Source organism: Physcomitrium patens, chromosome 12, assembly GCF_059467195.1.
Source record: "Physcomitrium patens ecotype Gransden chromosome 12, ASM5946719v1, whole genome shotgun sequence".
Taxonomy (NCBI): domain Eukaryota; kingdom Viridiplantae; phylum Streptophyta; class Bryopsida; order Funariales; family Funariaceae; genus Physcomitrium; species Physcomitrium patens.
Genome location: NC_143421.1, coordinates 13,240,713 through 13,256,974, shown reverse-complemented (window position 1 = coordinate 13,256,974; position 16,262 = coordinate 13,240,713). Strand labels below are relative to the sequence as shown.

General features: G+C 30.5%; 2 long non-coding RNA genes across 3 annotated transcripts; one reads left to right on the top strand and one right to left on the bottom strand.

Moving 5' to 3' along the window:
- Window positions 1–3,162: 3,162 nt before the first annotated feature.
- Window positions 3,163–6,410, bottom strand: LOC141046043 (uncharacterized). 2 transcript variants are annotated; one of them, XR_012218718.2, is made up of 4 exons: window positions 6,199–6,410; window positions 5,804–5,896; window positions 5,105–5,598; window positions 3,163–4,345 (listed from the first exon to the last, which is right to left on the bottom strand). It is a non-coding gene; the product is annotated as an uncharacterized LOC141046043 (long non-coding RNA). The 2 variants fall into 2 exon arrangements; XR_012218719.2 differs by having other exon boundaries at window positions 3,163–4,338.
- A 2,620-nt stretch (window positions 6,411–9,030) lies between these two features.
- Window positions 9,031–10,114, top strand: LOC149988047 (uncharacterized). The gene is made up of 2 exons (XR_016505832.1): window positions 9,031–9,566; window positions 9,726–10,114. It is a non-coding gene; the product is annotated as an uncharacterized LOC149988047 (long non-coding RNA).
- The last annotated feature ends 6,148 nt before the right edge of the window (window positions 10,115–16,262 follow it).

Here is a 16,262-nt window from a genome sequence, read left to right as displayed (position 1 = left end):
AGAATATAGTTGCACCCCAATGTCCATGAACTAGAAATCTCGAACTACAAACCTATTTTTAGGATAACTGTTAAATTTCCATTTTGATTGGAGATTAGTGGGATTTTGATGCTTTATGTGCTTTGAGATTTCAAGACAATCAAGAATAATGTTGCCTTAGTGGAGCTGTAGGAAATCTTGAAGGATATGATCAAATTTCACCCCGTTTGTGTCCTGGATTTGGTGGCACAGGAAATTGGGTACGCGATTTTCTCCTCAGTTCATCTGATGTACATGTTTCAAGCAGTTGTGCATTATCGGAGTAGGTATTGTGCTCAACATCCACGGCGCTAGCACATCGTAAACTCTGTGGTAACTGAGACCAACACACGCAAGTTTGGGAGCACTATAAATATTTTCGAATCGATATTCCACAGCCAGGGCTCTGCAGATGCCATGAAGTGGTTAATTGCTTCTGATTGGCTGCTTGTGCATGTGCTCGGTGTCCATCATTCCTTGGTCATGATGTGGCCTTTTCATGTCCTGAAAAGGAAAATGATGTGATTCAGTCACTGCACACTCAAGCATTGCGTCCCAAGTCCTCAAAATTCTACCAATCCTTTTTCTGAATTTCCTTGCTGGTGATGTTGCATTCTTTTTTTTTTTCTTTTTTTTTTCTTTTTTTTCTCATCACGTGACGACGTTGCGTAATTTAGTGTCGAGAATTCTAAGTAAATTTCTCATCCCTGTGACTGGAAACAGGAAGCAAATATGGAAGACTAAGCCCTTCTACGAGTGTGTGTAAGGGCAGTGGATTGCGACTAGGATGACCGCTTCGACGCTGCGCTGGTCTCAAACTGAGATGAGGTAGTTCTTCACAACTAGACCTAATGATCTTCATGTTTCATGCATTTCATTTCATGCCGTTTCGTGTTGCCAAGGTTCATGTGTAGTACACCATCTCCAGGGAACCATCCTCACGGTACAAGATGGGCACCAATGAAGGTGGTGCCATACCTTCTTCTCAAGCCTTGAGGGTATGGACAATCCATCAGTCGAATCTAGTGAGATAGCAACACAAATTCCAAATCAAAGACTAAAGTAATGATGTTATGGCCCAGGCCCAGCACTGATGCCTCCCCAAAAAGCAGCAGAGGAAGTACCGAGTACAAGCCCTAAAGAGCTCGTGGCGGGGCTGGGCACCGCAGCTGGAGAGCATGGTGACCTTGAATTTGATGGCATTGTCCGAATGCAAAGGGATAGAACCTGATCTTGACTTGTCGCTCGAGTAGGTTGCAAGGAACCTCTGTGGGCCAGAGAATTCCATTCATTTCATTGTAATAAATATATATATATATATATATATCAAACAAGTGATGGCTCCACATCCACCCCTCCACAGCAATTGACTGACTGACTGGCCGACCGACCTCGTTTGTGATCTAGTGAATCCTCTTTTGCTCATGGACACCTTTTGTTTCGTTTTACATTCTACCACGTGTGTGTTGCCGATTCAAGGTTTTAAGCTTTTCTCTTATGGGTGTTTCCCATTTTTATTGTATCGTCTTGCATTGCATACGCACTTCGTGGTTTTCGAGGGCTTCCTGTACATAGATTGGAGATGTGCAGACGAGGATTATGAGGAACTAATTCTGCTGATCATAAGTGCCCAATGCGAGCATGATACTCAGTTGCAATTCTAATTTCTTTAGATATATCATATGTGTCTGGCTGCAGGCACATCTCATAATGGTATATTATAGGAAAATGGGGTTTGCCAGAACCACAGTAGCTAGCTAGCTAGCTTAGCTTGGATCCCTCCAATGGTGGGCTTTAAAGAGGCTGTTGAAAACACAGAATATGATGAGAAAACTGCTTCCTCCCATCTCTTTCCTATCTTCAAATCCAAGGTTTGCACCACGGAGAAACACACGTCTACATCTGGAGATGGGACCACAAAATTATTTTTGTAAAAGTCAATAAACTGTCACTGATCTCCCAGTCACCAACTTTCCTAGTTTAATGTAATGAAAAAAATGGAAAAAATGGAAAATATAATCCCAGAATGTTTCACCTTCTGACAAGGTCCAATGCCTCCAGCTTATTGTATGGTTGCTGTGATGTGCAGACGTTTCCATCTACAACACACATGAACCCAGCATCCAAAGCTTGTGCCCTTACGTTAACCAAAACCAACAACCCCTACGCTTGAACTTTTTGGAAAACTCCCCTGATGTAATACAACAACAGCAACTACAAACAGCAACGTTGTTTGCGACCGCCGAATCCCTCTACACGACGAGGAGCAGTTTTCTAGTGCTTATCGTGAGGAACATACTGAGGCGATATACCTCGTTCTGATCCGATCAATCACAGGCTGGGTCAAGGACTTTGGAAGCGTTCAACCCAGGGAGATCGATTGATAGACAAATGGATGATCCACAATGCAGCCTGCCTGTCTGCCTGCCAGGGCTTGTGCTTATCACTCATACAAATTCTTTCCTGTGTTCGCGCTCTCTCTCGTCCTCTCAATTTTTATGCTGATTATGCGTAGTTTCTCGTTTGTTGCTGCATGGAACAACTCATTGGAGTCTCCTCCAAGCCTCTCACTTTGACCAGGCTGCCTCCCTACGTGTGCCGTTTCACACGATACCTGCAGTTTGGTGCTTCAGGCACAGAAAACTAAAGGTCTGGATTGAAACCCTTATAAAAACACACACACACACACACTCACACACTGGCTGTGTCAAATAAACCCTAAAATATGGCAGTGGGGAGTTGGGTCAAGGTTCCAGTTTAATGAAGCAGTGGCATGCACCCTTTATTTGTGATGGATACAGTCCGTGGTTTGAACTTTCACTTTATAATTTTATCACTGTTTTTATTTAGATGGAAGATATCAGTGTGTGTAACACAAGGCATGCATTGGAGTAGCAAATCTTCCCTTGTGCATGCAAATCTTCTGGTATTTGTTTGTATGCATATCCTGATTTGGTTGACATGAAGAGTCCCACATGGCTCGTTTTTTTGTTAGCTGATCAGTGCTCTCAACAGTTGACAGACCCTAAACCCTAAATTCTTAGGGGGTTACTTGGTCCTCCATGTGCCCAAGTTTAGCCCATTTTTGTAAGCTTGGTGAGGCAGGAAAGAATCCCAAGATGCAGCAGTGACTATGTTCAAACAACCCTAATTTTGTGCACAAACATGTGTGTGTTTAAATATAGATTTATACATTGAGTATGGAATGAAGGAGTTGTTGTTGTTGTTTTTATTTTATTTTATTTTCTTTATGCATATTAGAGAATTTGTAAAGAAGAAGAAGAAGAATGTAGAAGAGGAGATGATGGGTGGTGGTAGGAGTAGTAATATGAACAATAGGAGACATAATAGAATTGACACCCTTGCATGTAATGACTTTGCTTATCATTGTATATTTGAGTCATTTATTATTAAAGTATAAATAAATAGATATAAATGGCTGGATTTTGAATAGATGGTTTTATCAATGTTGGATTCCAAGAGAAACATGTGTGTACTTATTTGTACAACAATAGTTTTCTTTCAACTCTACTTTGGAAGGAGATCCCTCTTTTCTCAACATTCTTTTAACTAAAGAAACAATGCATTATGACTCTTTTTTTATCTTCTAAATTTTTTTTAACATTGTACAAAATAAATTTAAAAAAAAAAAAAAAAAAAAAAAAAAAATGAAGTGTGATTACGTACCTCTTCCTAATAAAGTATCTGTTTGTGTGCAAAATAGTTTGTGTCACAAAATAATTACATGATGTATGGAGTTTAGGATTCTTTGTTGCAAGACTATTTTATGTCACAAAAGGAAAGATAAAAGCAAGTGAGCAATATTTCATCAATAGCATAATAACTCATCAGTATCATAAAACATTTTGACACTACTAATATTATTATTATTATTATTATCATAATCATAAGATAGAAGAAAGGAAAGGAAGAAAAAGACATGAACATAATTACAACTCAACCCCCTAATTGATTTTCACTATGAAAACAGGGGTCCCTAAGACTACACTTCAATAATCTGTTTAATATGTTACTCTTGAAACAAAAGATATGTTTTGATATATATATATATATATATATATATATTACTATTTGATTTTTACTATTGGTCTTCTATGTAAGGATTAAAAATAAGTAGTGTCCATGGATGAAGAGAGTGCAAGAGACCTTGCAAATGCCTTTCAACCAGCACATGACATTGAAGCAGAAAAACATGTGATCAAAGTGGTATATCATTTTATTTTATTTTTTGTATTATTATACTCTTTTGAGTGAGTACAATGGATACCCTTGCCTGGTTGCTCTGCTCTCTCCCTTTGCCTGATTGCTTCTCATTGCAGCACAACAATAATCAATAATCAACAACAACAATAACCCACATTTCAAGTGCTATGTGGAGAGGGAGACCAAATCAAGGTGTTACAAATGGACAATAGAGAAACAAGGAGAGAGGGGATGGAACTATATATATATATATATATATGTGTGTGTGTGTGTGTGTGTGTGTGTATGTGTATTATATAGACAGATGTATTCAAAAATACCCATACAGAGCTCTGCATGTTATGGCAGTTAGTGCTGAAATTCAGCCTTCTGAAACACACTCTCTCACACACTCTTTTACTCATTCTTACTAGACAACAAGTCTGAACACACTCTTTTACTCATTCTTTGAGTAAAAGAGTGCAGAAATTATCTCATACATAAAGAAAAACATATTGGTCATTCAAAAATAATAAAATCTTGGGGTCTCAAGGGATTTATCTCTGTTTATGAAAACCCAAAAAAATGAAATAAAATAACTCAATTATAAATTACAATGCACTTACATGAGTTCTATCTGACAACTTCCTTGCAACATACTAAATGAACTGCAGACAGACAGACAGACAGACATATATATATATATATATATATATAATGAAATATCTTTGTAATAAATATCTTTGTATATATATCTAAAGAGAGAGAGAGAGAGGATTTTTTGTGTGTATATACACAATTTAAGTTATATACAAAAACAATAATAATAATAAGAAGAAGAAGAGGAAGAAGAAGTAGAACGCTGATGGGATGGTGGACTTACAGTAGAGTCACTTGGTCTATTCCCATGCCAGAAATGCTTCATATTTGTTGACAAGTTCCATCAATTACTACAGGCCATGAAGGGGAAATATTGGAGACCCAATGGGGTCAGTCACTGTGGCTACTTTGAATGTTTTATTATTTGATATTATTATTTTAATAATAGTCTCACTCACTGAGTGTGCTTTTTCATGTCTCTCTCTCTTCTGACTGTATCCATCCCTCTTTCTATCATTCTTCATTACTTCCTTTACTTCTTTCCGCTTTCTCTTTCCTTTCTGAGTTGGGGATTTGAATTAAAATGGCTTCTTTTCTCTCTTCATGTTTCTGTGTGCCACTTTGCTGTTTTGATCACGTGAGGAATTTCCTGTGGCAACCAAAAGTGTGTGTTTGGTGCATGGGTTTTGAAATTTTCACCAAAGAAGTGCTTGTATTTGATTTAATTGTAAATCGCCATCACCACAAAAGTAACTTGAAAACACCTCTTCATACACCCTTTTATTTGCACACACATTTACAAAAGGATTATAAAATTCTTTAAAAAGAAGGGAGTGAAGGTGAAAAGAAAAGAATATGTATTTATTTATTTATTTTTCGTGAAAAATAAATAAGAAAAAAAAACATGAGAAAATTTATATTTTATCATTATAATTCATGTACACAGATTTGTTTTGTTTGTGAAAATGCAATAAGTTTCTACGTTTTTTTCCAACAAAAGTTATTTTCGGATTCAACATGTATCTTGTGCACTTGCGTGTAAGTTAAATTTTGAGTTTCATAGTTTATTTCAATCCTGTGCATATATCACAATCATGTTTAATTTCACTTTTGAACCAGTCAAAATATTTCTCAGATTTAAGCTTAGGTCTATATATATATATATATATATATATATAATTTAAGGATTTAATTTTTTTCTGACAAAATATGTTCAAAAATAGTTCATATAAGTTTAAGTACAGTATTAGTATTTTAAGTTTTAAAAAATTAGCTGTTAAAGTTCAATATAACTCAATTTTTATTCTTTGAAATAATTCAAATATTAATATAAATATTATTAATAAAAATATAAAAATAAATAAATTTTATTTTTACGTTTTTAGATTGTTAAATTTATATACGTTTTGAAGTAGATTTTTTAATTGAATCTCCATATAAATCACAATCCAATTTTTTTTAAAATTCATGCAACCTATTTTATTTATTCAAAAGTAATTAATTTTATGTTGTTTTTTACAGTGTAATAAATATCAATCAGCTCTAATACAAACCCATAGTTGACACAACTGTCATTGTAACATATAGAAAAAAAAAAAAAAAAAAAAAAAAAAAACTTGTTATCTCTCTTTTTGTCAGTTTATATTTATATATATATATATATATATTTATTTATATTTATATTTATATAATTTAAATGTAGGATTTTCAAAAAATATATGCAAAAACCCTAAAACAAATAAGAATAAAAATTCATGTGCATTGTGATGTACAATGAATTTAAAAAACAAAAAACAATACTTGGAAGTTGGTATAAATTCAAGATTGTTTTGGACTAATAAGAATGAGGAGATGTGGACAAGGACAAAAAATATTAATGCAATCCTTGGTATTCTATTTTTTTTTTATTTGTAAGAACTAAAAATATTTATAATTTCTGATTTTAAAGAATGCAATAAATAACAAAACCAAATGCCACAAAAGAATATGCTATTTTTAATGATATATCATTCTCATCTATATATTTCTTTTAGTTAAGTAAACTAAGTTTATTGATTTTATATATATATATATATATATATATAAAGATATAACAAAATAAAAACCCTAGATTTAACAAAATATGTTGCTCAAAGATGTTCTACCTTATTTCTTAATGGATTGTAGTGGTATTATAATTTGGTGAATTTAATGTATATAAAAATATAAATATTGGTAATATGATCTAACTTTACAAGATGTAGAATTAGTGACCAAATTCAATATATGCTTGATTTTTTTTTACAAAGTAATATATGAGTAAAAAACTTGACTATCACTGAAAAACATTCTTACTACACAATAATTTGATTTTTCTCAGCTTGCCTTGTAAGGTCATTTCTTGTAGTATGGAATGTAATAAATTGGTGGATAAAAATTCTACTAAGCAAAAGAAAAAAAATAAGTGCAATATATTTGCATTTCATACATACTAGATTACAAGAATCTTTTTAACTTTGCATAGGATAAGAAAAAATCATCCAAGAAGATTAGTGCAAAGTGTAAAATTATCTTACACTATCAATTACAATCAAATGATTTGATGTGTCCATTGCTGGTCTCTGACTACCAAAGTGTAACAAATACATGGGCATATATAACTTCATAGTAGACACAATTTCAATAGTAGGTTTCAAGTCCATAAGCAAACCTTGTTACTAAATATTAACTTCTCTACAATATTCTTACAAACCTTAAACATGGGTTTTTATTAATCAATATTTCTAATGAGTATTTTTTATTGGATAAAAATATCAATATAATTTTTTTTGTTAATGTATATCCAACAAGTTTTTTTTATACACATAAAATTAGATTTATTTTACATATAGTGAAAACTATTCTATTGGTTAAAATAAATACATATATATATATATATATATATATATATATATTGTGCCTTCTCTTGATAGAAGAATCGAATCTTGATATATTCTCTTATAGATGAAAATTATAATCAAATTTTGACATATTTTCTTATAGATGAAAATTATAGCAAATTTAATGTTTTATATTACAAAACAACTCAAAATTTCTTGAAAAACAGGATAAGATATACTAATAATCAAATCTCAATGCATCATACTAGAAAACATTACTTTGATTAGTCCAATTTTTTTCTCAAAATACTGGAAAAAAATAATAATATGTGTTTCTAGGGCTTATTTGATAAAAACAATTATAGTTTTTAATGTATAGAGAGCTTAGATAAATTGAATCGCCTATTACATGTACTCAAAAGAAATAGTCTAATTATTTACAACCTTTAGAATTCTTGACAAATTACAAGAATATTGGATTAGACAACCTGATATATTATACACACATCTTTAGAACTTGAAACTATAGAGGAACAAGTTATATTTGTGACAAGACTAGCACCAACATTTAATACTTTAATGTGATTTATTGAGAAAAGCAGCTTTTGTATGTTTGGACCATTTGTTGAAATAAAAATACAAAAATATTTGATGAAATTCAAAATGACATCCATGTTAAAACAAACAATATTCTTATTGAGAAGTCTTACATATTATAATAAAATACAATGAAAACACACATTATGAAAAATCAAAAAAATAATTAGAGTTCATAAACAATTTTTGTGTTGTTGGGATAAAATATGCATGACAGATAGATTTCTAGACCACAGGAAAATAAATAATATAACATAATTTGATGGAATACAAGAATTCACCACATTGGAATATTTGTATGTGACCTATCCAAATCATAATGGACGTAGATGAGATAAATATGTAAATTAATTTGTTCTTGTGTTTGTCAGACACGTGATATCAAAACTCATGTTGTTATTGTGTCTTCTTCATTTAGCAGCAAAAATCTATATTTGTGTGTGTATATATGTATAAATATATATATATATATATATATATAAACACAAAAAAACATGTTTTACGAGTGAAACTAATATAAGACAAAACCACGCTTTTTCTCAAAAGTGAGAAAGCTAAGCAAGGCAAGTAAGCAAACAAACAACAAAAGCACCACGCTTTGCTACAGCTCGAGCTTTTGCAGAATCGACAAACAACGACAGAAGAAAAGCAAAGAAAAGAAAAGACCTGCATCGTGGCTTCCAAAGCGGCGTTGAAACCCAATTCCGAACCAACGACTTTCTTTTTCCTTTTTTTTTTTGTTTCTGTTGTTTGTTTGTTTATTTGTTTTGAAGCTCACAGGCAATAGAGGCAAGGGCAAGTGCAATGGGGGGGGGGGGATTCCATTCCCGAGGCGAGGCCCCCTGTTTTGTGTGGTTTGCACTGCACTGTACGCTGAGGTGCGTGCAATTGGGGTGCTGCAGGTGGGGCGAGAAGGGGGAGTGTGTGTGTGTGTTTGTGCTGCTGAGGCTGATGCTGGTGGTGTTGGTGGAGGAGGAGGAGATTACGACTATGATTGTGGGTTATTATTAGGGCGACTGTGATGAGCTTCGTCGACAAATGGGCGATGGAAATACGGGACTATGCCACCGTGATTTAGGGAGGGGTGGAGAGGGGGACGCTCTCCGCCGAACCCAACAGCAGCCGTAGCGCGCAGCACGCAGCACAGCACAGGGGGCGGCGAGGGGATCCTGTGTGTCAGGGGGTCCAATCGTACAGGAAAAGGCTGGCCAAAGTGTCATTGGCCCCCATGTGCTTGGAAGGAAAAGGAAATAAGGAATCTGCGAATTCTCTGTCACGCTGCTGCGTCTGGTCGTCGACCCATCAACTGTTTGTTGCCCTTTGTTCCTGTTTGTCGGTTTCTTTGCTTTGTTGTTTGGCTGGGTGCTCGCGTTCTTCCTCTCCCCTCTTTCCTGCACCCATGCCGAGGCGTTATTCTGACCGCGTTGGAGACTGCGCTGTGGTGTGCAGCCTTCGCCGAGGATCTTCGGGCGCAACAACTGCGTGCGAGCATTCAATAATGGCATTCGCAATGTCTGAGCATGCGAGCTGCAATTGTCGTCGTCGTCGTCGTCGTCGACGAATGGACGTTCCAGAATCTCTTCTGTATTCGAAGGAACCGACAAACACAAGAATATACCACTTGGGTGTTGTTGTCTTTTTTAGGGGTTGGTAGAAAATGAAGAAATTGTTGGGTTCATTTTAACCTCCACTGTGAGAAAGAGGCAGGCGTCTTTTGCTGTCTATGAAACCAGAGAGAACTTAGGACAATGTATTGCCCAAATAATGATATAAAGCTAAATGTGGTGAAATTGGATTTTTTTTATTTTTTATTTTTTGTTTTTAAGTGTAGTCCAATATTCTACCTAATTTTTTTACTTTTTTTTTATTGAAGAAGAAGAAAAAACAAACAAACAATCAAGCAAATTAACATCAAAACACAGTTGAAGCACTCTAGAATACTTTTTCTTTCGTGGAACAGACTTTTCAATTTTCTAAGTAGATTTTGTTTCATGCACATTGGCTACATATTAATGCAATTTATGAATTGAAAATAGACTTTTATCTTTGTGGTTTATTTTCAAAGAATTAAGATGGATTTCAAAGATAACAAGTTTTAGCTTCAACGTTTATTTGGTTCAAAATTTGAATAAATGTGGAAGCTAAAAGTAATTTGGATTTATATTACATTCTATATATTTAAAAAAAAAAAGGTTACCACAAAAAAATCATGTGATTTAATAAAAGAAATAAATGTACTTTTAGACTACATTCCTTGAATTATATGTTTATATATAAACTGAATATTTATAAGAAAAATTAATTTAATAAATAAATTTTAGTAAAAAAAAAGAGAGTAAATTTTATAAATACTTTTGTAAAATTATAAGTTATAGTTTATAAATATTATTATTTTAAAAAAAATTGATGATTTTATTACAAAAGATTATTAATTCTAAAAATTCTACTTAATCCGTTTGTAACATACATGTCACTATTTTACTGTGTTTATTATTATTGTCATGATTATTATTATTATTTTGTACATATCTTAGCTTTTGTAATATCCAAAAATGTTTATTCTTGTCATTAAAAAAAAAGAAGTAAAAACAGTATATTAGATCCTCTTATATCTGAATTCAGCATTTTTATTTTTATCAAAATCATTTTGAGTTACTTTTAAAATAATTTAATAATTTATATATATATTACTCAACAAAAGTGATATTTATGAAGTTGATATTTCCAATTAGTACAGCTATTGTCAAGCAAGAAGAATATGTACAAGATAACATAAAAACCATCTAGAACAATATTGTATAATAATTCATTTAAATTAACCTAATACTAAATGTGGTTTTATTCTTCTTGTGTTAAATATATTTTTAAAATATTTTAGTTATATCTCTTTAAATAATATTAAAATACAAAATATTCTCACCTTATGTAAAATATTTACACACATTTTTTTAATAAAATAAAATTGAATTTTGAATAATTTAAAGTATATACAAAAACACTAATCTATTTTTAAATTCAAATCATATAGTTTGATAATACACTATAAAATTGTTTAATTTTAAAATGTATACTAACACTCTAAAGTGCTAAAAATAAGTTTTATTGGGTAACTTTTTAATAGTATAATACTTAAATATACAAAAATTCCTATATGAATAGAATAATGATATCAAAAGAAATTTGAATTTGTAAAAATTAAATATAATTTTTTCGAATAGTAAATTTAAGATAATTTATTTTATTAGTAAGTAATAGTATGAATATTAACTAATATAGACACTTATTTTATGAATATTTATTAGTATAGGTGCACATTACGTAGTTTCTATTTTAAGTGGACACCTTATTTTTTAATAAAAAATTTGTACTAATTTGAGTTTTATTTCAAGTTTCTAAATTCTTATTATTGAAATACTGTTCTGGAGTATAGTTTGACTCACCTTAACATAATAAGAGTGTTTTTTTGTTGTTATTGTTTTTTCTCTTGTGTTAGGAATTTGAACCAAATTCCACCAGCTATTTTTAGTTTACTTGATTTTTTGTTTGACCATATGATCTATAAGATCTTAAGTATCAAATAATTTTTAAAATAATTATTCCAATTAATTTTTTCTAAAAAGTATTTCATAAAATTGCTTAAAAAATGTAACAACTAGTACAACTAATTTACTCACAGTGTCAATCTTCTTCAAAAAACTAAAATAAAAATAAAAAAGTAGCAAAATTATACAAAACATTTGTATCATTATCAAATCTTTATCATAAATAATTCATATATTTTTTATTACATAATTAAATAAAATAAGATATTATTGAAATAACCTATTATAAATATAATATTTCATTTCTAACACTACTATTTAAATTTTGATCATGTGTATATTAAAATAATTAATTTCCATAATATTCAATATATGTAAATTAATATCTATATTATTCTAGTTGTTCGATTATCTAATTATATTGAATAACGTAGACATTAATTTACTAGTATTTTAATTTAAAATTTTGAAAATATCTATTTTTTCAAAAACACTTTATTGCGTATTAGAATTTTTAAAATATTCATAAATATTAATAATAATTTAAATGTACCACATCTTTATAAAGCATGTTCATTATAAATTAGAAGTAAATTGAATTATTCAATAAATCAATTGAAAATAAGTTAAAGTTAATAATTTTGACTTTAGTGTTTAGAATTAAGATAAAACTTGAATCGAATTTATATTTATATTTATAATCTTAAATCTGGAATTATTTATTTGATAAACATCAAATATATACATTTAAAATTATCCATTGAACAAGAAAATGTATAATCTGTTTTTAAATTCTAAAACACAATATATTTGTTAAATGATGGATTTAAATCCGAAACATATATATATATATATATATATATATATATACACATTCATATTTAAGTATAAATTTTTATTATATTTTTATATTTTTTAAAGCAACACAAAATTTAAAATACCATTTCTAATGGTTATTGTACAAGTTGGGTTAATTCTATAGATAATTTCAAATTGCACTGTGTACACATACAGTTAATCAATAAGTTAAATTTATCACCAAAATATACAAAATAATTGTAAGAAATCATTTTTTTTTATATTATATAGAATTATATTTTTAATGATGTCATGAACTTCGTTAAAGAATCATATAAACGAGGGCTTATTTCTTTATTTTTCTTCTACTTTCTTCGTTTTTGCTTATTATAAAACTACATAATAATATATTGTATCATCTTAGTAATATTAAGATTGTAAAAGTTCATCAAATTAAAGAATTTAAATATATATATATATATATATATATATATATTTGAAATTCTTCAGAGTATTAGAGTGCAAAATGAATAATAAAAGTTGTGTCATATACATATATATATATATATATATATACACACACACACACACACACATTAAATACACTATAATAATATAACAACGTAATAGAAAAATTAAAATATATTGTATTCAAACACAAAATCAAACAATTAGAAATTAGAATTAATATCAACAATAGTTGAACAGCTACCTCAAGATATGTATGTATGTATGTATACATTTATACATATATACAAGCCAAAAAATAACCAATTTTGAATAACACAATCAAAATATAATGGTAGCTTAATCTGTGCTTTCCTTAACCATTTGGAAGACTAAAATTTTTAATTGTCCAATTTTTATTACTATTATTATTTTTCTATACAAGCCTTGCCAGCATAAATTTAATAGTAATAATAATTGGAAAAGTTATGTTGAAGTGGGTATGCTGGAATCCATGCAATAACCGCAAAAAGGCTCAATCCTGATAGAATAGGTCAGAGAATTAAAGCCTCTTTAAGGACAATCTATGGTGAAAGGGATCATAGTAGTACATGTGTGTACATATACATTGATGGTTGAAAAGGAATAATCAGAAGAAGAAGAAATAGAAGAATTGTGAGCAATCTACAGGAAGTGATGAGGGCAATTTAGGACAATATTTTACTACCCATAAAAAATAAAACTCTGAGCTGACAATGGACCCAATCAGACAATTGTTGCATAGCAAAATCGATTACTGCTAATGTCAACAAAAGTGACAAATCCAAGTTAACAATGAAATCTTCTTTTTACCTAGATCTCCAGCATCCACCTTCCCCGTCTGGAAAAAAACTAATTGATTAATTAATTAAGAAAACCAATTATCCACATGTCGCAGTGTGAACAAGTTTAAATACCTCGTCCAGGTCCCAACATGCTCGACTTCATACTGTACATCATCCAACAAGGCAGCTCGGTCCAGCTGTCGCGGCTACAGGCGGTGCCCAAAATTGAGGACATGAATGCCTTTGGGGACGCGGGATGTGGGTATTTGAGGACATGCCCCTCGGAGGGGATCCAATACAAGATCTCGTGGATGGCTGCGTGGAGAGCCAAGTGGCAGGCACCTTTTATTCTGATATCTGTGGCCCTCACTCATTAAGAATGGGTCCCGCCTTTCGAGGGATGCCAACTCAGTAGACTCCATCGCCCCTCTTTCTTCATGCAACTCAGGCAAGCCTATTGAAGTTTTGACCTTATTTATATGTTTTCATTCATGCGCTTACATGCACATTTGAGGTTTGGTGCTTCTCCCCCCCCCTTTTTTTATTTTTTTTTATTTTTTTTATTTTTTATCAAGTGATTTCACTTGTGATGTTTTTTTTTTTAAAAAAAAATTATTTATTTATTTATTTATATTTTGTGTTTCCATGATTTTGTATTGCTCCTGTTTAAAATCCTTTAAGATTGAATGCATCCATGTGTATGTGTGAAACTTATGTTTTGTTTCACTAAGAAACTAGATCCAAGGGCATGAGTTGGACAGATGCTTCTGCAGTTATACCTGGCAAATGGCATGGGACAACCTACCAAGAATTTGTTTTTTTTGTCTTAATGGAGTTCAATGTGCAACCATTATTTGTTTCTTTTGCCCATACAAATAGTAAATTTTAGGTTCAGGGTTTTAGCATGTTTGAACTATTCTGATGATGTAGTGACACTTGGTGTGCATTGGAAAACCTGGTAGTGAATATCATAGTACTTTTCACATATATCTACACACAAGCTTTCCAACAAGAATTTTTTCTTTTGTACACCGAGTTACATAAACATTCCATGTGGCTGTCAATAATACTGTTCAAGGATGCCATGTAATGTGTTGATGGCAACACAAAACTACATTGTGACAGATATATATATATATATATATATATATATATTATCACAATTATTCCACAAAAAAGATATCTAAGGGGAAATCATTACATGTGCATTTAGAAACAAAAATGTTACACAGTGGAATCATGTAAGTAAGCTTAGAATCTAGCACATGTTAGGAAGTAAGTGTTTTTTTTGCATTTTGCATCGATCCTATGTATGTATGTATGCATTGCCAAGCAGATGTCTTAAACTGTGTAGAATTCTTTTTTCCCAACATTTAATTATATTTTATAGTATCACCAAGAAATTAAGTGAATACAGAGCATGTTGCTATAGTTTGGGTGTATATAACAAATTCAAAATTGTATTCTGATTTGTAATATTGCAAAGTTTTCAAAAAAATTATAGTAAAAAACATAGAAGATATTTATACAGTTTTGTACAATACGTCTTTTGTTTCATTTATTATATATTTAATGTATCACTCTGAAGAAGATTATCAAAGAATAATAACAGATATTTTAAAAATATTTTTTGAATATATTAATTTTTTTAACCCTAAACCCTAAATCATAAAATGGTAGAAAAATAGAAAATAATGTTTGCATGTGTAATATTTTTTTAAGAAGTTGAATGTTAATTGAAATTTTAAGTTCTAAACATTGAATAATAATAATTATTATAATAACAAAGTATTATTAATGCTACCACAATTTCTACTATTGCCATCAAAGTTTTCTATCTACTTGATATGTTAATTTACTTATTTATTATTATTATTATTATTATTTTATTCTAATAAAAAATATTATAGCTAAATTACACATCATGAGTATTATTGAACTGAAAATTGAAATAAAAAATTAAACAAACATATGAAATTGGTTGTGGTAGTATTAGAAATAATTTAATAATAATAATTATTAAATTGCGTACAGAAATCTATAGATCAATAATTTACTTATAGATTTTTGGAAAGCTTTAGGCATATATAATTTTTCTCAAATATATGGATTTGATGAATGGAATAAATGTAAACTTGCATCTACAAGAAAAAATACTTAATATAGTTGTTATTAAATAACTAAAAAAAATATAGAATTTTTATATATAGAAAAAGAAGGTTAAGGTATTAGTAATATTGTATAGGCACTACTTTGATTCATTTTATTTGATAGTCTTTAAACTAGACTATGGAAATTAGACTATGGTGTGACTTAGAAGTTATAATAAATTAATATTTTGAGGATGTTTTATATGTAATATATATAAGCTTTGC